The sequence below is a fragment of the Rattus norvegicus genome, chromosome 8 (genome assembly GCF_036323735.1).
Source record: "Rattus norvegicus strain BN/NHsdMcwi chromosome 8, GRCr8, whole genome shotgun sequence".
Lineage (NCBI taxonomy): Eukaryota > Metazoa > Chordata > Mammalia > Rodentia > Muridae > Rattus > Rattus norvegicus.
This window is the reverse complement of record NC_086026.1, coordinates 11,173,186-11,196,522: the sequence shown is the minus strand read 5'-3', so window position 1 is coordinate 11,196,522 and position 23,337 is coordinate 11,173,186.

The following is a 23,337-nucleotide window of genomic DNA, read 5'->3' as shown; positions in this document are numbered from 1 at the left end:
AGCCACTACCTGAAGGCTATACATGGACTCACCCTGGACTCTGACCTCACAGGTAGCAGTAAATATCCTAGTAAGAGCACCAGTGGAAGGGGAAGCCCTGGGTTCTGCTATGACTGAACCCCCAGTGAACTAGACTGTTGGGTGTAGGGCGGCAATGGGGGGAGGGTTGGGAGGGGAACACCCATAAGGAAGTGGAGGGGGGATTGGGATGTTTGCCCGGAAATCTGGAAAGGGAATAACACTGGAAATGTATATAAGAAATACTCAAGTTAATAAAAAAAAAAAAGGAAAAAAAAACAAGTAGGTTTATAACCTGATGGATTGGTAACTTTGATTATGAGAATTATTTTGCATTTCAGGAGTAAGCATTCTAATACAAGTATAATACAATGTAACGTTTGTTATAGCACTTGGAGACAAGTAAGATGCTCGCGGAATTAAGTACATCTGTAAGATGAGATCCCTTTCAAAATAAATAATAATCATGATAATAAATTTAAAAGTACCGTACCTAATGCTTTGAATATACACAAATTCTTTATGGTTTATTTCATGGAAGTTGAATATAAACACATTTTAATGAAAAAAAAATAGAAAACCTAGGAAAGAGATCAGATGTCATAGATTCAAGCATCACAAACGGAATCCAAGAGGTATAAGAGAGAATTTCAGGGGCAGAGGATACCATAGAAAACAGTAACAGAACATCAAAGATAATGTAAAACACAAAATGTCCTAACACAAAATATCCAGGAAAGCCAGGACACAGTGAGAAGATCAAACCTAAGGATAATTGGTATAGAAGAGAGTAAGACTACGAACCTAAAGGATCAGTGAATATCTTCAACAAATATATAAAAGAAAACTTCCTTAATCTAAAGAAAAAAATGCCTATAAGCACACGAGAAGCCCATAGAACTCCAAATAGATTGGGTCAGAAAAGAAATTCCTCCCATCACATAATAGTCAAAATACCAAATTCACCTAACAAAGAAAGAATATAAAAAACATTAAAGGAAAAATGTCAGGTAACATGTAAAGGCAGACCTATCAGAATTATACCCAATTGTTACCATACAGTACAAAGCCATAAGAGCCTAGGCAGATGTCATACAGACACTAAAAGATCACAAAGTCCATCCCAGGCTACTATATCCAAGATAACTGTCATTTAACATAGATGGAGAAAACAAGCTTTTCCAAAAAAAAAAAAAGTCAAATTTATGCAATATCTTATGAAAAATCCAGCCGTACAAAGGATAATAGATGGAAAACTCCAACACAAGAAGGGAAACTACTTTGTAGAAAAAGCAAGAAGTAATCTCCTTGCAATGAATCCAAAAGAAGAGAGCCACACAAACATAACTCTACCTCTAACAACAAAAATAACAGGAAACAAAAATCATTATTTCTTATTATCTCTTAACATGAATGGACTCAATTCAATAAAAAGACATAGATTAACAGACTGGATATGTAAAGATGACCTAAAATTTGGCTGCATACAGGAAACACACCTCAGTGACAAAGATAGACACTACATGAGAGGAAAAGGCTGGAAAAAGATTTTCCAAGCAAATGGTCCCAAGAAACATGATGGAATAGCCATTCTAATATTTAATGAAATTGACTTTCAACCAAAAGTCATCAAAAAAGATAAGGAAGGACACTTCATATTCATCAAAGGAAAAGCAATCAAGATGAACTCTCAATTCTGAATATCTATACTCCAAATGAAAGGACACCTACATTCATAAAAGAAATGTTACTGAAGTTCAAAGCACACATTATACCTCACACAATAGTGGGAGATTTTAGTGCCACACTGTCATCAATGGACAGATCATGGAAAGAGAAATAAACAAAGACATAGAGAAACTAACAAGTTATGAACCAAATGGATTTAACAGATATTTATAGAACATTTCACCCTAAAACAAAAGAACGTTCCATCTTCTCAGTACCTCATGGTACCTTCTCCAGAACTGACCATATAAATGGACAAAAAATAGGCCTCAACAGATACAAAAATATTGAAATAATCCCGTGCATCCTGTCAGAACACTGTGGACAGTGGCTAGTCGTCAATAACAACAAAAACGACAGAAAGACCACATACACAAGGAAGCTGAACAGTGCTCTACTCAATGATAACTTACTCAAGTATGAAATGAAGAAAGAAATTAAAGGATTTTTATAATTTAATGAAAAATGAAGGTATAACATGCCCAAAATTATGGAACAAAATGAAAGAAATGCTAAGAAGAAAACTCATACCTGTGAGTGCCTCCAAAACTAAGCTGGAGAGAGTATACCATAGAAGCTTGGCAACATACCTAAAAGCTCTAGAGCAAGAAAAAAAAAGAAAGAAAGAAAGAAAGAAAGAAAGAAAGAAAGAAAGAAAGAATGAAAGAAAGAAGGAAAGAAAGAAAGAAAGAAAGAAAGAAAGAAAGAAAGAAAAAAGCAAATACATCCAACACCCAAGAGGAGGAGTACATGGCAGGAAATAATCAAATTCAGAGATAAAATCAACCGATTAGAAACAAAAAGCACTATACAAAGAATCAACAAAACCAGAAGCTCATTCTTTGAGAAAATCAACAGACAGATAAATCCTTAGCCAGACTAACTAGAGGGCCCAGTGTATCCAAATTAACAAAATGAAAAGGGAGACATTAAAACAGAATATGAGGAAATTCAAAAAATCATCACATCCTACTACAAAAGCCTATATTCAGCAAAAGTGTAAAATCTAGATGAAATGGGCAATTTTCTAGACAGATACCATGACCAAATTTAAATCAGAATCAGATAAACCATCTAAATATTTCCATAACTTCTAAAGAAATAGAAGCAGTTATAAAAATCCTCCCAACCAAATAAAGCACAGGATCAGATGGATTTAGTACAAAAATTTATCAGATCTTCACAGAAGGCCAAATAAGAAATACTGTCCAAACTATTCCATGAAATATAAATAGAAGGAGCCATACCCAATTCCTTCTATGAAGCATCAATTATGCTTATACCTAAAGACCCAACAAAGAAAGAGAACTTCAGACCAACTTCCCTTCAGAATATCATTGCAAAAATACTCACTAAAATTCTCACAAACTGAATCTAATAACAAATCAAAACAATCATCCATCATGATCAAATGGGTTTCATCCCAAAAGTGCAGGGATGAAATTTCAATATATGGAAATCCATCAATGTAATCCACTGTGTAAACAGACTGAAAGTAAAAAAATGAAATGATCATCTCATTAGATACTGAGAAAGCATTTGAAAATGTTAACATCCCTTTATGTTAAAAGTCTTGAAAAGATCAGGAATTCAAGGCCCATAGCTAAACTTAGTAAAAGCAATATACTGCAAACAAGTAGCCAACATCAAACTAAATGGAGAGAAACTTGAAGCAATCCCATTAAATTCAGAGAGTAGACAAGGCTGTTCACTCTCTCCCTACTTATTCAATATAGTTCTCAAATTCCTAGCTAGAGTAGTCAGACAACAAAAAGAGATCAAATTGACACAAATTGGAAAGGAAGAAGTCAAAGTATCACTATTTGTAGATGATATGAAAGTATAGTTAAGTGATATGAAAAAGTTCCACCAGAGAAGTACTAATCCTGATAAACAATATCAGCAAAGTGGCTAGGTATAACATTAACTCAAACAAATCAGTAGCCTTCCTCTACTTAAAGGATAAACAGGCTGAGAAAAAAATAGGTAGATGACACCCTTCACAATAGTCACAAATAACATAAATACCTCAGTTTGACTTTAACCAAGCAAGTGAAAGATCTGTATGACAAGAACTTCAAGTCTTTGAAGAAAGAAATTGAAGAAGATCTCAGAAGATGGAAATACCTCCCATGCTCATGGATTGGCAGGATTAATATAGTAAAAATGAACATTTTGCCAAAAGCAATCTACAGATTCAATTCAATCCCCATCAAAATTCCAACTCAATTGTTCATAGAGTTAGAAAGAGAAATTTGCAAATTGATTTGGAATAACAAAAACCCAGCATAGCTAAAACCATTCCTCAACAATAAAAGAACTTCTGGGGGAATCACTATCCCTGACCTCAAGCTGTATTTCAGAGAAATATTGATAAAACTGGATGGTATTGGTACCAAGACAGGCAGGTAGATCAATAGAATGGAACTGAAGACTCAGAAATGAACCCGCACACCTATCGTCCCTTGGTCTTTCACAAAGGTGCTAAAACCATCCAGTGCAAAAAGGAAAGCATTTTCAACAAATGATGCTGGTTCAACTGGAGGTCAATATGTAGAAGAATGCAAATCGATCCGTTCTTATCACCCTGTACAAAGATTAAGTCCAAGTGGATCAAGGACCTCCTCATCAAGCCAGATACACTCAAAGTTATAGAAGAAAGAGTACGAAAGAACCTTGAACACATGGGCACTGTGGAAGATTTCCTGAATAAAACACCAATCGCTTATGATCTAAGATCAAGAATCAAAAAATGGGACCTCATTAAACTGCAAAGCTTCTTTCTATTAGGCAAAGGACACTGTCCTGAAGACAAAATGGTGGCAACCAACAGATTGGGAAAAATCCTTATCAATCTTACATCTGATAGATGGCTAATATCTAATATATAAAAAGAACTTAAGTAGTTAGACTCCAGAAAGACAAACACCCATATTAAAAAAAAACGTGGTACAGAGTTAAGCAAAGAATTCTCAAGTGAGGAACACCAAATTGCTGAGAAATACCTAGAGAAATGTTGAACATCCTTAAGTCATCAGAGACTTGTAAATCAAAGCAACCCTGAGATTCTACTTCATACAAGTCAGAATGGCTAAGATTAAACAATCAGGTGACAATCGATGCTGTCAAAGTTGTGGAGAAAGAGGAACATTCCTCCATTGTTGGTGGGATTGCAAGCTGGTACAACCACTCTGGAAATCAGTTTGGAGCTGCCCAAGGACCCAGCTATACCACTCCTGTGCATATGCCCAAAATATGCTCCAATATACAAAAAAGACACATGTTCCACTATGTTCATAGCAGCCTTATTTATAATAGCCAAAAGCTAGAAAGTACCCAGATGCCTTCCAACAGAGGAATGGATACAAAAAATGTGGTACATCTACACAATGGAGTACTACTCAGCTATCAAAAACAATGACTTCATGAAATTCATAAGCAAATGGATGGAAATAAAAAATATCATCCTAAGTGAGATAACCCAATTATCAGAAAAAACACATGGTATGCACTCACTGATAAGTCGATATTAGTCAAATCCTTGAATTACTCTAGATACAATCCACAGACCAAAAGAAACTCAAGAAGAAAGCCCAAAGTGTGGATGCTTCAGTCCTTCTTAAAAGGGGGAACAACAATATTCATAGGAGGAGATATGAAAACAAAGTTTGGAGCAGAGCCTGCCCTCACCTAGGTTTCCAGCACATATATACACAGCCACCAAACACAGACAATATTGATGAACTCAAGAAGTGCATGCTGAAAGGAGCCTGATATAACTGTCTCCTGAGAGGCTCAGTCAGAGCGAAACAAATACAGAGGTAAATTCTAGAATCAAACCATTGAACTCTGAATGGGGTCCCTGTTAGAGGAGTTAGAGAAAGGTTTGAAGGAGCTGAAAGGGCTTGCAACCCCATAAGAACAATATCTACCATCCAAAGCTCCCAGGAACTAAACCACTACCCAAGATTACCCATGGTCAGACCCATGGTTCCTACTGCATATGTAGCAGATGATGGCTTTGTTTGGCACAGGTGGGCAGAGAAGTCCTTGGTCCTGCCAACGCTGGAGCCCCCAGTGTAGGGGAATATCATGGCAGGGAGGCAGGAAGGGAGTGTGGTTTGGGAGGAGAACACTCTTACAAAAGAAGGGGGAGTGGAATGGGATGGGGGCTTATAGATGGGAAACAAGGAAAGGGAATAGCATTTGAAATGTAACTAAAAATATCTAATAAAAAAGAATGAAAGAACGAGCAAAAGAAAGAAAGAGAGAGAAAGAAAGAAAGGAAGGAAGGAAGGGAGGAAGGAAGGAAGGAAGGAAATAATTGCAAAGCAATAGAAAAACATATATATTGGTTCTTTTCCCTTTGACTAAGTTAAAAGAAATTACACACACACACACACACACACACACACACAAAACAAACAAACAAACAAACAAAACCAAAACATGGTAGTGATTAATCCAGGGCCTTTGTTGAATAAGTAAGTGTTTCACTGACAAGCTAGTTCCCTAGTACATGAAAGTAAATCATCATAAACTCTCTAAAGCTGAGACAATTAATACTCCCTTACAATAAACTAAATTTTTCTGAGGGATGAAAAATGGCTGAGTAGGTAAAGTACTTGGACAACAAGCATGCTTGGATCCACAGGACTCATATCAGTCTACTTGCCATAATTGAATATATAAGCCTGGATTCCTGTGGTGAGATGGATATGGATATTATCCTAATGCATATCAGCTAGACTACAGAAAGTAGTGGTGAAGAACATAATTTCCTCAAACAGAGTCATAGTCCACCTAATTGCCCCAAAGTTTTTCTCTGCGTTCCAAATATTCCCTGTGGTTTGCATGTGATCACAAAATCTCTGTCAGTCAGTCAGTCCATCTGTCTTTAAGTCTGTCTGTCTCTGTCTCTGTCTCTCTGTCTGTCTCTCTGTCTCTCTCTGTCTCTCTCTCTGTCTCTCTCTCTCTCTCTCTCACACACACACACACACACACACACACACAGAGAGAGAGAGAGAGAGAGAGAGAGAGAGAGAGAGAGAAGAGAGAGATAGTTATAGAGGGAGACAGAGAGAGTAAGGGAGATGGAGAAGAAGAGGAAGAGGGAAAGAGGAGAGAAGTGAAGTTTTTTTTTTACAAAGTCTCCTTAAAATATTTGTAAATAGGACCAAATTATTACAATGTATATAACATTATTTAGTGCCAAGAACATCAGTACCCATTTTTGGTAGAAGACAGCAATATAATAAATATCTCTTCAATTAAGATCTTATTAATTACCTCTATTTAATAATAAACCATTAGCTCAAAATTGGTCATGTATTAAGACTTGCTTTACGCCATATATCAAAGACTAGAGGATCAGAGCCCACATTTTCTTGCCTCCTTCTGCCAACAAACTGCCTGTCTATTGCCTTCACCGGCTCTTCCATCTCATAAGCAATGCCTGCCGTGTAATAGTAACTTCTACTTAGCATACTCTTTGTAATGAAGGATTCTGTAATTCAGCAAGTAACTTTTATGAATGGGTATCAAATAAAGCTTTGTAAGCAAACTAAAAGCAAGTCTCACCAAATTAGCTATTCATACCCTGGGCCTGCATTCAATAAAAAAAAAAAAAACACTAAATAGGCTTGCATCTAAAGACTGCGGGCCAAATCTCTTTCACAGCTGACAAGATGCTTGGCATTATCCTGAAAAGCAAAAAATTTTGTCACATTTCATTTGTAGTGGTCTTGCCTATATTGTGCAGAAAAGCTAAAAAAGAATCATTTATAGGCTTTGTGAACAAGGGAATATTTTTGGATCATCATAGTTCCTTGAGTTGTCAGATGTCAATCTTATCTCTAAAGACATACAATTCAAAGATATACAAAATTAAAATGCATATTAAATTATTTGAACTAAAAGGTAGTATTAAATTTTAAGCTAAGTTATGTGACTCTTAAAAATTCTGTTTTCTTACATCTCTTGTGTATTTTCATCTTTATATTCCAAATCAACCTCATCATTTCCTCTATCTAGAAATCTATTTATGCATTTTTTCCGTTTCATCTCTCATTCTCTTTTGTATGAATGTTCCTGATGTCTAAAGAACTTACAAAAATAATGATTTTCTTCTTAATAATCATTCTCAAATTTCTTTACCTGTCACAGGCTCATAAATACTGTTTTCCTTCTAATAGGGGCCACAAAGGAATACTTGTGCAGAGAGCAGAAAGCAGAACAATGTCTGAGTAAAGTGGAACAAAGATACTGCAAACTGAGGGTGGAAGCAGGGATCTCCTGAGAACTCTGAATGTTAAGGCTTAATTTATCCTAGAATTTATGGAAAATAAGTGAAGTACCTTAACAAAGAAACATAACAAGAAAATGGAGCAACTAAGGTGGTAAAGGATTAATTGCAAGGTGTTAGAGATAGAATCTCAGGCCTGAATGTGATGGAACACAACAAAAGTTTTTAGGATCCTGAAATGAAAGTTTTATCTTGGATTATGTAATGTCAAAAATTATCACAAATCTCTGATAAAAGAACTAATGAGAACAGAGTAAAAGAATATGCTATAAGCTAAACTGACTAGAGAACAGAGTAGGAGATAGGAAGAAATAGAGACAGAAAGATATGAAGGATCATTTGGGATGCTACCTAATGACACAGGTTACAAGGGAAGACATCATGACCGTAGTTAAACTTAAAACGCTGCTTTGATAAGAAAATGGATTCTTCTCATGATTCTGAAGAGTACATACATTTAATTCTGCCAGCAGTCACTGCATTGTCTAGTTTTAACTGTCAACCGGTTACACCCTAGGTTCCTCTGGGAAGACAAACTTATTGAACAATTTTCTAGATGAAGTTGAACTGAGGATGGAGTTTATTGATAATGTAGTAAATGGCATTCTGGGTAGTACTAATCCCTAGGCAGGATCCTGAATGGTTTTAGAGGAGAAAGCTTAGAGTCATCTTAACATGATTTAAACATGATAAGCAATCATTCCTGGAAGGGAAGAATCTAGTAAAGGCTAAATGTGGTGCCGCAGGGAAGCAGCTTCCCATCTGAGTATGATGGTGTAACTGATAGAACTGGCTTTGCTCACTCATGCTCCAGTTAATAACTCCAACGAACTCTTTTGTTTTCTACTGTGCAATCTTCATTTTGTATGAGCTTTTGTACTTTACCTGGGAGTAAATTGAAATTTGTTGTGTCTTCCTATGAAAAGTCACAAATCTTTAAGGCAGGGCGCTTACTATAAAACAGCATACATCTAATATAAAATATCTACTAAAATATGCCACAGATTTTACGCAGAGTACACTGTCAGTTGAGTGATATACATTTGTGTATTTTATAGAGAAAAGTAATTTGGTGAAAATGCAATTTTATACTATCCTTATAAAACTTAATGCATTTGCAATTTAATAATGATGTGCAATGGTTCTGGTCCATGCCCTAAACTGAACTGAACTGGGCAAAGAGATCCCTGCCCCCAAATCCTGTCAGGGAAAGAGCTGGACCCTCAGAAGTGCACACACCCCTGAAAAACCAGAGAAGACTACCCTATGAACAGATTCCTGAACCAAGAGGAAATCACCTAGTGCCATCTGTGCTCCCTAGGTACAGGGACCTAGGAACAGTGAGGGGCAGGATACTACCAATTCCTGCCTGCTCCAAAAGCTGAAAGACAGTCACCAGGTGTCCCTACACAGATGAGAGCAGAGCACTCTGTTCCCGGAAACAGCTGAAAGAAAACAGGAAAACAGGTATACAGGAATGGTAACACTCAGTCCTACAAGAGGTGAAACCACTCTCAGAAACACCAAGACAAGCTAACACCAGAGACAACTTGATGGCAAGAGGCAAGTGCAGGAACTTAAGCAACAGAAAGCAAGACTAGGGGGAGGGGTTAGGGGATGTTGGCCCGTAAACTGGGAAAGGGAATAACACTCGAAATGTAAATGAGAAATACTCAAGTTAATAAAAAAAAATTGAAAATTAAATTTAAAAAAAAGCAAGACTACTTGGCATTAAAAGAGCCTAGTTCTCCCACCAAAGCAAATACTAGATATCTAAACACACTAGAAAAGCAAGATTTAGATTTAAAATCACATTTTATGATGATGGAGGACTTTAAGAAGAACATGAACAACTCCCTTAAAGAAATACAGGACAACACAAGTAAACAAGTAGAACGCCTTAAAGAGGAAACACAATCCCTTAAAGAATTACAGGAAAACAGAACCAAACAGGTAAAGGAATTAAACAAAACCATTCAGGATTTTAAAATGGAAATACAAACAACAAAGAAAGCAAAAAGAGAGAAAACCCTGGAGTTAGAGAACCTGGGGAAGAGATCAGGAGTCATAGATGCAAGTATCATCAACAGAATACAAGAGATAGAAGAGAAAATTTCAAGGACAGAAGGTACCATAAAAAACATTGACACAAACATCATAGGTAATGTAAAACACAAAAAGCACCTAGCCCAAAATATCCAGAAAATCCAGGACACAATGACAAGATCAAACCTAAGGATAATATGTATAGAAGAGAGTGAAGACTCCCCACTTAAAAGACCAGTAACTATCTTGAACAAAATTATAGGAAAAAACTTCCCTAACCTAAAGAAAGAGATGCTCATAAACATAGAAGAAACCTACAGAACTCCAATCGATTAGAGCCAAAGAGAAATGTCTCCCTTCACATAATAATCAAGACACCAAATGCACAAAACAAAGAAAGAATATTAAAAGCAGTAAGGAAAATGATCAAGTGACATATAAAGGTAGACCTATCAGAATGCCACCAGACTTCTCACCAGAGTCTACGAAAGCCAGAAGATCCGGACTGATATCATACAGACCCTAAGAGAACACAAATGCCAGCCAAGATTACTGTATCCAGCAAAATTATCAATTAACAATGAGGGAGAAACCAAGATATTTCATGACAAAACCAAATTTACACAATATCTTTCTACAAATCCAGCCCTACAAAGGATAATAAACAGCAAAGCCCAACACAAGGAAGCAAACTACATCCTAGAAAAAGTAAGAAAGTAATATCCTTGCAACTAAACCTTAAGAAGAGAAATACACAAACATAATTCCACCTCTAACAACAAAAATAACAGGAAACAACAATCACTATTTCTTAATATCTCTTAACATCAATGGACTCAATTCACCAATAAAAAGATATAGACTAACAGACAAGATATGCAAAGAGGACCCAGGATTTTGCTGAATACAGGAAAAACACCTCAGAGGCAACAACAGACACTAGCTCAGAATAAAATGCTGAAAAACAATTTTCCAAGGAAATGGTCCGAAGAAACAAGATGGAGTAGCCATTCTAATATAGAATAAAATTGACTTTCAAGCAAAAGTTCAAAAGAGATAAGGAAGGACACTTCATATTCATGAAAGGAAAAATTCACCAAGATGAACTCTCAATCCTGAATATCTATGCTCCAAATGCAAGGGCACCTATATACATAAAAGAAACCTCACTAAAGCTCAAAGCACACATTGTACCTCACACAAAAATAGTGGGAGATTTCAATACCACACTGTCATAAATGGACAGATCATGGAAACAGAAACTAAGCAGAGACATAGAGAATCTAGAGAAGTTATGAACCAAATGGATTTAGCAGATATTTATAGAACATTAGATCCTAAACAAAGAATATACCTTTTTCTCAGCACTTCATGGTAAGTTCTCCAGAATTGACCATCTAATCGATCACAAAACAGGGCTAAACAGATACAAAAAGATTGAAATATTTCCATGCATTCTATCAGATAACCATGGGCAAAGGCTGGTTTTCAATAACAACAAACATGACAGAAAGTTCATACACACATGGAAGTTGAACAATGCTCTACTCAATGAAAATTTAGTCAAGGTATAAATGAAGAAAGCAATTAAAGACTTTTTAGAATTTAATGACAATGAAGGCACAGCATACCTAAACTTACAGTGCACAATGAAGGCAGAGGAAAATCATAGCTCTGAGTGCCTCCAAAACAAACTGTAGAGAACATACATAAGCAGCTTGACAACATAGCTAAAAGAAATAGGACAAAAAGAACCAAATACACCAAAGAGGAGTAGACAGCAGAAAAGAATCAAACTGAGGGCTTCAATCCACCAAGTAGAAACTAAACGAATTATACAAAGAATCAACAAAACCATGAGCTAGTTCTTTGCAAAAATGAATAAGACAGATAAATTCTTAGCCAGACTAACCAGAGAGCACAGAGATAGTATCCAAATTAACAAAATCAGAAATGAAAAGGAAGACATAACAACAGATTCTGATAAAATTCAAAAAACTCATCAGATCCTACTACAAAAGCCTATATTCAACTAAACTGGAAATTGTGGATGAAATGGACAATTTTCTAGACACATACTAGGTACCAAAGTTAAATTAGGATCAGATAAACCATCTAAACATTTCCGTATCTCCTAAAAAAAATCCAGAAGCAGTAATTAACAATCTCCCAATAAAAACAAAAGCCCAGGACCACATGAGTATGGTAAAGAATTCTATAAGACCTTCATAGAAGACCTAATACCAATACTGTTCAAAGTAGTCCACAATATAGAAACAGAGGGAACACTACCCAATTCCTTCTATGAAGCCACAATTATGCTTATAACTAACCAAAAAAAGACCCAAAACAGAAAGAAAACTTCATACCTAACTAGCCCATGAATATTGATGCAAAATTACTCAATTAAATTCTCCTCAACCAAATCCAAGAACACATGAAAACAATCATCCATCATGATCAAGTATGCTTCATCCCAGGGATGCAGGGATGGTTCAATATATGGAAATCCATCAACGTAATCCACTCTGTAATCAAACTCAACAAGGAAAACCACATGAACATCTCTTTAACTGCTGTGAAAACATTTGACAAAATTCAACACTCAGTTATGTTAAAATTATTGGAAAGATCTGGAATTCAAGACTCATACATAAACATAGTAAAAGCAATATACAGCAAACCAGTAGCCAACATCATTCTAAATGGAGAGAACCTTGAAGCAATTCCACAAGGCTGCCCATTCTCTCCCTACTTATACAATGTAATTCTCGAAGTCCTACCCATAGAAATTGGAAAACAAAAGGTGATCAAAGGCATGTAAAGTGGAAAGGAAGAAGTCAAAATATCACTAATTGCAGATAGGCTATTTATGTGATCCCAAAAGATCCATGAGAGAACTACTAAGCAAAGTGGCTGGGTATAAAATTAACTCAAAAAAATCAGTAACCTTCCTCTACTCAAAGGATAAACAGGCTGAGGAAGAAATTAGGGAAATGACACCCTTCAAAATAGTCATGAATTACCTAAAATACCTGAGTGTAATTCTAACAAAGAAAGTGAAAGATCTGTATGTCAAGAACTTCAAGTCTATGAAGAAATAAATTGAAGATCTCAGAAGATGAAGAGATCTCCCATGCTCATGGATTGGCAGGATGAATATAGTAAAAATGGCCGTTTTGCAAAGAGCAATCAATAGATTCAAAGCAATTCCTATCAAAATTCTGACTCAATTCTTCATAGGGTTACAAGGAGCAATTTGCAAATTCATTTGGAATAACAAAACCCAGAATACCTAAAACTATGCTCAAAAATAAAAGAACTAGGATTAATATAGTGAAAATGGCCATTTTACCAAAAGCGATCTACAGATTCAATGCAATACCCATCAAAATACCAATCCAATTCTTCAAAGAGTTAGACAGAACAATTTGCAAATTCATCTGGAATAACAAAAAACCCAGGATAGCTAAAACTATTTTCAACGATAAAAGAACTTCAGGGGGAATCACTATCTCTCAACTCAAGCAATATTACAGAGCAATAGTGATAAAAAACTGCATGGTATTGGAACAGAGACAGACAGATAGACCAATGGAACAGAATTGAAGACCCAGAAATGAACCCACACACCTATGGGCACTTGATTTTGGACAAAGGAGCCAAAACCATTCAATGGAAAAAAGATAGCATTTTCAGCAAATGGTGCTGGTTCAACTGGAGGTCAACATGTAGAAGAATGCAGATCGATCCATGCTTATCACCCTGTACAAAGCTTAAGTCCAAGTGGATCAAGGACCTCCACATCAAAGCAGACACACTCAAACTAATAGAAGAAAAACTAGGGCAGCATCTTGAACACATGGGCACTGGAAAAAAATTCCTGAACAAAACACCAATGGCTTATGCTCTAAGATCAAGAATGGACAAATGGCATCTCATAAAACTGCAAAGCTTCTGTAAGGCAAAGGACACGGTGGTTAGGACAAAACGACAACCAACAGATTGGGAAAAGATCTTTACCAATCCTACAACAGGTAGAGGGCTTATATCCAAAATATACAAAGAACTCAAGAAGTTAGACCGCAGGGAGACAAATAACACTATTAAAAAATGGGGTTCAGGGCTAAACAAAGAATTCACAGCTGAGGAATGTCGAATGGCTGAAAAACACCTAAAGAAATGTTCAACATCTTTAGTCATAAGGGAAATGCAAATCAAAACAATCCTGAGATTTCACGTCACACCAGTGAGAATGGCTAAGATCAAAAACTCAGGTGACAGCAGATGCTGGTGAGGATGTGGAGAAAGAGGAACACTCCTCCATTGTTGGTGGGATTGCAGACTGGTACAACCATTCTGGAAATCAGTCTGGAGTTTCCTCAGAAAATTGGACATTGAACTGCCTGAGGATCCAGCTATACCTCTCTTGGGCATATACCCAAAAGATGCCCCAAAATATAAAAAAGACACATGCTCCACTATGTTCATAGCAGCCTTATTTATAATAGCCAGAAGCTGGAAAGAACCCAGATGCCCTTCAACAGAGGAATGGATACAGAAAATGTGGTACATCTACACAATGGAATATTACTCAGCTATCAAAAACAATGTCTTTATGAAATTCATAGACAAATGGTTGGAACTGGAAAATATCATCCTGAGTGAGGTAACCCAATCACAGAAAAACACACATGGTATGCACTCATTGATAAGTGGCTATTAGCCCAAATGCTTGAATTACCCTAGATGCCTAGAACACATGAAACTGAAGACGGATGATCAAAATGTGAATGCTTCACTCCTTCTTTAAAAGGGGGAACAAGAATACCCTTGGCAGGGAATAGAGAGGCAAAGATTAAAACAGACACAGAAGGAACACCCATTCAGAGCCTGCCCCACATGTGGCCCATACTTATACAGCCACCCAATTAGACAAGATGGATGAAGCAAAGAAGTGCAGGCCGACAGGAGCCCGATGTAGATCGCTCCTGAGAGACACAGCCAGAATACAGCAAATACAGAGGCGAATGCCAGCAGCAAACCACTGAAGTGAGAATAGGACCCCCGTTGAAGGAATCAGAGAAAGAACTGGAAGAACTGGAAGTGGCTCGAGACCCCATATGTACAACAATACCAAGCAACCAGAGCTTCCAGGGACTAAGCCACTACCTAAAGACTATACATGGACTGACCCTGGACTCTGACCTCATAGGTAGCAATGAATATGCTAGTAAGAGCACCAGTGGAAGGGGAAGTCCTTGGTCCTGCTGAGACTGAACCCCCAGTGAATGTGATTGTTGTTGGGAGGGCGGCAATGGGGGGAGGGTGGGGAGGGGAACATCCATAATGAAGGGGAGGGGAGGGATTAGGGGCATGTTTGCCTGGAAACTGGGAAAGGGAATAACATTCGAAATGTAAGTAAGAAATACTCAAGTTAATAAAAAAAATAAAAATAAAAATAAAAGAACTTCTGGGGGAATCGCCATCCCTGACCTCAAACTGTACTACAGAGCAATAGTGTTAAAAACTGTATGGTATTTGTAGTGAGACAGGCAGGTAGATCAATTGAATAGAATGGAAGACACAGAGATGACCCCACACAGCTATTGTCACTTGATCTTTGACAAAGCAGCTAAAACCATACAGTGGGAAAAAGATAGCATTTTCTGTAAATGAGGTCAGTTCAACTGGAGGTCAGCGGTTAGAAGAATGCAAATTTACCCATTCTTATGTCCTTGTACAAAGCTAAAGTCCAAGTAGATCAAAGACCGCCACATAAGACCAGATACACTCAAAATAATAGAAGAAAAGGTGGGAAAGAACCTCGGACACATGGGTACTGGGGAAAATTTCCTGAAGAAAACACCAATGACTTATGCTCTAAGATCACGAATTGACAAATGGGACCTCATAAAACTGCAAAACTTTTGTAAGTCAAAGGACAGTGTCATTAGGACAAATATCAATCAACACAAACCACATGAAGCTTAAGAAAATAATGACCAAAGTACAGATGCTTCACCTCTTCTTAAAAGGGGGAATAAAAATATTTATAAGAGGAAATATGGAGACCAAGTTTGGATCAGAGACTGAAGGAATAGCCTTTCAGTGCCTGCCCCATCTGGGGATCCAGCCCATATACATCCATCCATACATACATACATACATACATACATACATACATACATACATATATATATGTGTGTGTGTGTGTGTGTGTATGTGTGTGTGCATATATATATGCACACACACACAGCCACCAAACCGAGACAATATTTTTGTAACCAAGAAGTGCATGCTGACCAGAGACTGATATATCTGTCTCCTGAGAGTTTCAGCCAAAGCGTGACAAATACACGGGCAAATGCTAGCAGCAAACCATTGAACTGAGAATGGGTCCCCCATTGGGGAGTTAGAGAAAGGTTTGAAGGAGCTGACGGGGCTTATAACCCCATAAGAAAAACAATACCAACCAACCAGAGCTCCCAGGAACTAAACCAGTACCAAAAGACTACGTATGGACATACCCATGACTCTAGCTGAATATGTAGTAGAGGATGGCCTTTATGGGCACCAGTGAAAGTAGAAGCTCTTGGTCCTACCAAGGCTGGACTACCAAGAGTAGGGAAATATCAGGGTAGGGAAGCAGGAAGAGCGGGCAGTTGGGGAGGAGGGACACCCTTATAGAAAAAGGGGTATTGGATATGTGGCTTATGGATGGGAAACCCGGAAAAGAATAACATTTGAAATGTAAATAAAAAACTTCAACAAATAAAAGAATAGCAAAGGCAGAAGAGATAAACATTCGAACCTATAGGGGCTGTAATTGACTTGGGTTAGATGGCATTTGGAGGAATGAATATTTCTATGTGACTAGGTAATACACTATCTAAAACAACATTTTTATAAAGTTGTAAAGTAAAGCCCTTTGTGAGTTCATACTAACCTGATTTCATTTGAAAGGATTAATGAGGAAATCTACTTTGAAAATGAAGACCATTATTATAAGTTGTTTACACATTTATAGACATGTAGAGAATATTTACTATATCAAAGACAGTTCCCTAGTCACACAACTCATTCAGGAATTAAGAATCATAATGTGCTGTGGTCACTACAGGAATAAGTAGACAACATTATTGTTCATATCACAGTGATTGTGAGTGGTAGGAAGGGCCCACAAGGAATCAGAAATAAAGGAGAGAAGTATTTTTCAAAGAAAAAACAGTATGAACAGTTCTTGAAACCTAGCTGCATTTTTAAAGTAAGCAAAATATTTTAATAAATAAGATAAACCTTTTCATGTAGCTTGTAAGAAGATATCACAGCAGCTGGCTATGTTATCAGGGGTAGACTCCAGAGACAAAAAGCTCATAATTTAAAAGGCCATAGTGAGTGTCGAAACTCTAACAGTGAGTGTTCCTGCTATTGATGGCTGAATTTTCTGAGTTGTGTTCCATCCAATATAAGTTGAGCACCTTATACCTTTATCAGTAATGATTTTGATAATGACTAGGGCTTCCTTGTGGAGACAAAGTTTCAAAACTGCTAACCAATTATCTCACCTATCTTTCTCAGTCTTCTTTAACAACAAATAATCTTTTCTACAAAACATCATCTGTAATGTGGACAAAATATTAAGTAAATTGCAGAAAATTGGCAGGGATTTTATTTTATTATAATTAGAAGTATTCTGATGACAAGATGTGATGATTATTGCAAAATATGAAGCCCTTTATGTTTCTGAGCAGTGAAGGCTTACAGCAGGTGGCTCTGGTTGGGACAAATCAGGAAAAAGTTTTTGACTGTTCTTCTGTTTCGCTGATTATGTTGAGTCTGCTCATTTGTTCTCTATTAAGATGCAAAAAATGTAGTATTATTCTTGCAATTGAATTATTATCATTACTTCCACAGTCAAAGGAATCCGGTGGTAAATTCTGTCAGCTCTTAATTTTTATTTAGTGTCCTTATGGGAATATGAAGAACTGTAATGAATCCAATGTTTATATCCAACATGGTGGATATTAACAACAGAATAATGCATAAATAAAAATCTTGACATTCTGATGTTGTCAAAGGAAAAAATATCTGAATACTTTGAAAAACTCGTAGACATAAAAGTAGAGCAGTGACCCCCAGAACCCCATGTAAGAGGGTGCTGAGACAGCTCCCAGTAAAAAGTGGCCACTGCAGAGACTGAAGCACAAGCTGCAGTCCGGGAACTCACATGGTGGAAGGAAAAAACTGGTTCTGGACCGTTATCCTCTAAACTCGATGTTCTTGCCATAGGAAGGGGGAGGGTGTGTTTGAGTGCATGTGTGTGCATGCATGTGTGTGTGTGTGTGTGTGTGTGTGTGTGTGTGTGTATGCGCACATAGGGAGGGGGTGGGTGTGTTTGAGTGTGTGTGTGTGCATGCAAGTGTGTGTGTATGTGCATACCCTCACATACAAAAAATGAAAAACATATCATATATCCATCACACAGCAGATTTCACTAATGCACTATTTTGGTATGTATTGAAGTATTACACTGAACCTATTTAATATCTATAATCAATGTATGTTAATAAAATGATATATACATAAATGTCAAAACTAAAAGTACAATACTCCCACAAAGAGCATATTTTAATTATTAAGCCCCCCAATGATTTTTCTTTAATATTCTGTGCCTTGTATTTCATGACCTCTACTTTCTCTAACTTAACCCTTGTTTCCAAATCTCAGGCTTCCTCTATAAGATGTCATTTCCATCTCTCTATTGTTGGTTTGTCCTTTGGTCATTTGTGCCAGTTAAACTTCTTCATTTATCCACAGTATCTCTTGATCTCTTTGATTTTACATGAACCATATCTGTAGTTACTGAGAATAACAGTCACCTTCAGAGTAAATTGCATATATTAACCTTGTCAGATATTACTTCTTCAAATATTGCTTTCACTAAATGTGAAGCATAGCTATGGTCACTTATCCCCCTTTTTATTTTCAAGGATGTTTATGTTTAGAAATAAAATTCATTCACCTTAGCAATTATAGTGTAAGATTTATTGCCCAAGAAAATTAAAAGTTAATCTCATTGATCTGGTTTTGGGTAGATTACTATTAAAATTTTTATTTCTGATTATTTAAATACAAAATATCTATTCATGTAACTTTATAGGTATCAACCAATATGTAGCAGCAGAGTTTCAAAATAAAATTTCATTTCAAATATTTATGGAATATGATTTGTGTTGCTAATTTGTTAAAGATTTTATTAGGATAAGTCAAGAATGTGTTAAGACAGAGTTCTTAGGCCTTGGGTTTTTTTTCCAAGCCAAGAAAAAAAACTGTCGAGTGCTAGATATGATGCAATAGATAATAGGACCTATAATGCTCTATGTGAGATATTAAGTTAATTCATCTGAGAGCAGAATATTTTTAATTTCTATGATTATCTGACACTTTACCAACATTCTTCTCTCTCCCATAACTGTTGCAAAGGAAGGTAAAGAGTTACTTAAATACAGTGTAAGTTTGCCACTTTTTCTGTCCTAATATGTCATAATGCCAAATTCCTGTTGACACATTTGTGTGCCTTTCCCTAGAACAATGTGAATACACAATTCATCTATAGCAGATAAGACATAGACAATAGCTCAAAAATATTTAGAATTTTGGGGAGGAGAGATATACCTATAGGTGCACAGATGTGGGATTACTTACAAAAACACAGGTGACTCAAAGGCAGCTGCAACATGAGTTATGGCTGGGAGACTTCTATCCTTGGGATTACCTATATGAATGTCAGGTGACTTGGCTGGTTACTGAGGTCTTGTGTCCAGCAGCTGATACTTGAATAAGAATTTAAGCGTCTTGGAAATCTTTTTTAAGCTTTAAGAGCTTTTGCCATCATGATAGTTGCTTTGTATCCTGGTCGTTGTGAGATATCTTACTAGTTCATTAGAGGGTTTTTAGATTTGGTAGAAAAAACTATAAAATAACACAAGGGTCAGAATGAGGAAGAAAGTAATGTTCTATAATGTTTGATGAAAGCTTGGATCTTTCTTATGTCCCTAGGCAACCCTGTTTGGCCTACAATAGCCAATCAATTTCCTCTTGTTATAGGTAAATCAAGATGGAAACTGACAGTAAGACTTGCACACTGATACGTTTCCAATCCTTAAAGTACATTTTCCTTTAGGAAATAGAAAAAAAGGTATGAAGAATATGGGGGCGGTCACACAGGCTAAATATTCTTCTTTTTTCAGAAATCCAATGAGTTTTCCCTCAATTGTTATCACAATATTCAAGTAGAATTCCTTAGTTGTGAATATGTATGAATATCCTCAAGACTTAGCACTTGAATATTCTGTGTCATTTGTTCAAAAACAGCCATCAACTGTGTATCAAAGCATCAGGAATTGTGTGTGCTGTATGGAGCTCTAATACCGTCAGTTCTAAGCCAACAGATACCAGTTGTGAACTTCTGGGGGTTTTGTCTCTTCAGATTGTGTGTGGTGCTGCTTTGACCACTATTCTCTATGGAACCAAAAAATATATGTACTGCTAATTTTTAATTTGCTGAACTATTTAGTTTGGCATAGTCTGTCTTGCAATGCCATCAGACGATTTTAAAACTTTGTATTTGTGATCTGAAACTGTATACATAATCATTACAAATTCCAAATGTATACAAAATTGTAAAGAGTAACATGTGTACCTATTTCACAATTAAACATGCTTTCTCCCCATCCAACTTCCCTGCTCTCTTTTCCTTATCTATCCTTTTTAAATATGTTCTTTATGTGAATCTCATTATCAAACTCAATAACAATGTTGAACAATATATAACATCTTTAATGTCTACTACTTGAAATTTTCTTTGACATGCAATGCTGTACATTATTTTTCAATTCAGCCTCACTCAGATTTGCACATAAAAAGCAGATTTATTACCAGACTTCTAAACATGATTGGCCTTTAGCCCAGTTCTCAATACAGTCTTTAAGTCCCTCTGATATCTCAGGAACCGGACCTCCATCATCAGCATTTCTCTTGGGATTATTCTCTTTTAAATTCTGAACAGGGAGTCCCTTTAACTTCTGCTTTTAACATTCTAGGTCTTCTCTATCTAGGGCTCCAAACACTCTGCATTCCTTCCTTGTACCAGTTTCAAGATCAAGTTAATCACAGCAACTATTCTGCTTCACAATGTCACTTTTATGCATTCTGGATTTTTCATTTTTTAAAGAAATACCTGGACGAAAGCAACTCAACAGAGTTTAGCTGCCCTCAGTGGTAGAGGATGTGCCTAGTCCTACAGTGATTTGATATCCTAGGGCGGGATAGTAACAGAGAGGGGTGTTTCCCTTTCTCAGAGAAGAATGGGAGAAGAGGATTGGTAAGGAGTTATGTGAGTGAGGAAAGTAAGGATATGGGACTGCGATCAGGTATTACTGATTCATGCATCAGCTAAAGGCCTTTCTCATAGCTCATAAGAACCTGAGATCCCAACACCACAAAGTCAGTGACATTCTTCCTACCTGAAACTGTCATATGAGGCTTTATATTTGTTGTGTGAGTCATTCATTGATCTCTAAGAACCAGTAGATAAAAACATCTTTATTGTCCAGCAGGGAGAATTTAATAACTGTTTGTATTTATTGCTTAAATTATCCATGCCTCCCTCTAGGTTTCATCATAAATTCATCTGTTAAATTCATATCCAATCTGAACCTGTCTCAATGCTGGTACCCAGCCTAGCAAGAATTCCCTGCCTATGATACCTAACCGTCCTTCCTCATTTTAATCTGTGTCTATGTCAGTCAGATGCTGGTAGAACTTCTCAGAGCCAGCCATGTCAGGCTCCTGTCTATAAGCACACCATAGCATCAGTAATAGTGTCAGGCCTTGTTGCCCTCCAATGAGATGGATCCCGAGTTGGGCAGGTCATTGGACAGTCTTTCCTTCAGTCTCTGCTCCACTGTTGGTTCTGCAGTTCTTTTACACAGGAAGAGTTCTGGGTCAGGAATTTTGACTATGGGATGTAACTGTGTCCCCTATTGAGGTCCTGTCTATCTACTGGAAGGAGGTGGACTCTGAGTTCCCTTTTTCATGCATAATTTTTTTACCTTCTTGGGTATTTTAAATCTGTCACAATGCGGGTTTTTTCCCTTCCTTCGACCTCAGTTTTCTGAACAAAAAGCCACAAGAAAACCATTTTACTGGTTTTATATTTTGCAGATAACTAGAAGTTTAGCTACTATGAGTTTATGTATGGGATGGTCATGTCCTGTCACAAAGACAACCATTTGTCAAGTTCCTCAGATTTCTCTAGCACTGACAGCCCTCAACATTTTGACTTGATGAAATTATATTTTATAAATTTTATGAATCATTTTATAATTTTTTAATTATAAATAAAATTAAAAATAATTATAAATACTTTATATTTTCCTTTTTCTTGAAAATTTATCACCTCCTAAATTGGTTACAAATACAACTTTTGATTTTCAACTTAGATTAACTGAATGCTGGACAGGAAAAATATTTTGTCTATGTACATAAAAAAAATTACTTGAGCATCTACTAAAAGACACATTGCTTCTCCTACTCCTTCTCTTTCAGCCATGCTTTCATCTTTAGCACAGGTAATGTGTTAGTTTCTATGTCTATTAAAGAACAAAATTAAATTTCAGTACTGACTTCTGTAATACTAAACTAAATTCAAAAGCACGTTATTGCAGTTTAAACCTGGGCCTAGAGTGGACCCAAGCACAGGCTCTGCACCCACGCCTACAACACCCAGAGGAAGCTTAACTCCCAGGTGTTCTGGCACACCCAAGATCACAGTTGAAGCCACAACATCTGCCCAACACCCTTCTTAACTGAGACCCCCACAGGAACCAGAGAAGCATGAACCCCTTCCCAACCAGAGGCACAGCTTCATTCTGGCTTGCTCCTGTACCCAGAAAAGACCCAGGGCTCTAGTTCTGCACCAACTTGTGCAACACCCACAGAAAGCTTAACTCGTGGAGCTCTAACACAATAACGTTTCAGGAGCTCAGACACATGAGACTCTCAGGATACTGGAGGCAGCTTCACTCACAGGCGCTCTGACATACCCAGGATCATAGGAACACAGGATCCGAGAATCACAGGATTACAGAGACAGCTGGACTTTGAGGAGTTCTGACACAGCATCAAAGGAGTGACAAACTCCAGTAAAAGACAGCAAGGGCAGTTAGCACTAGAGA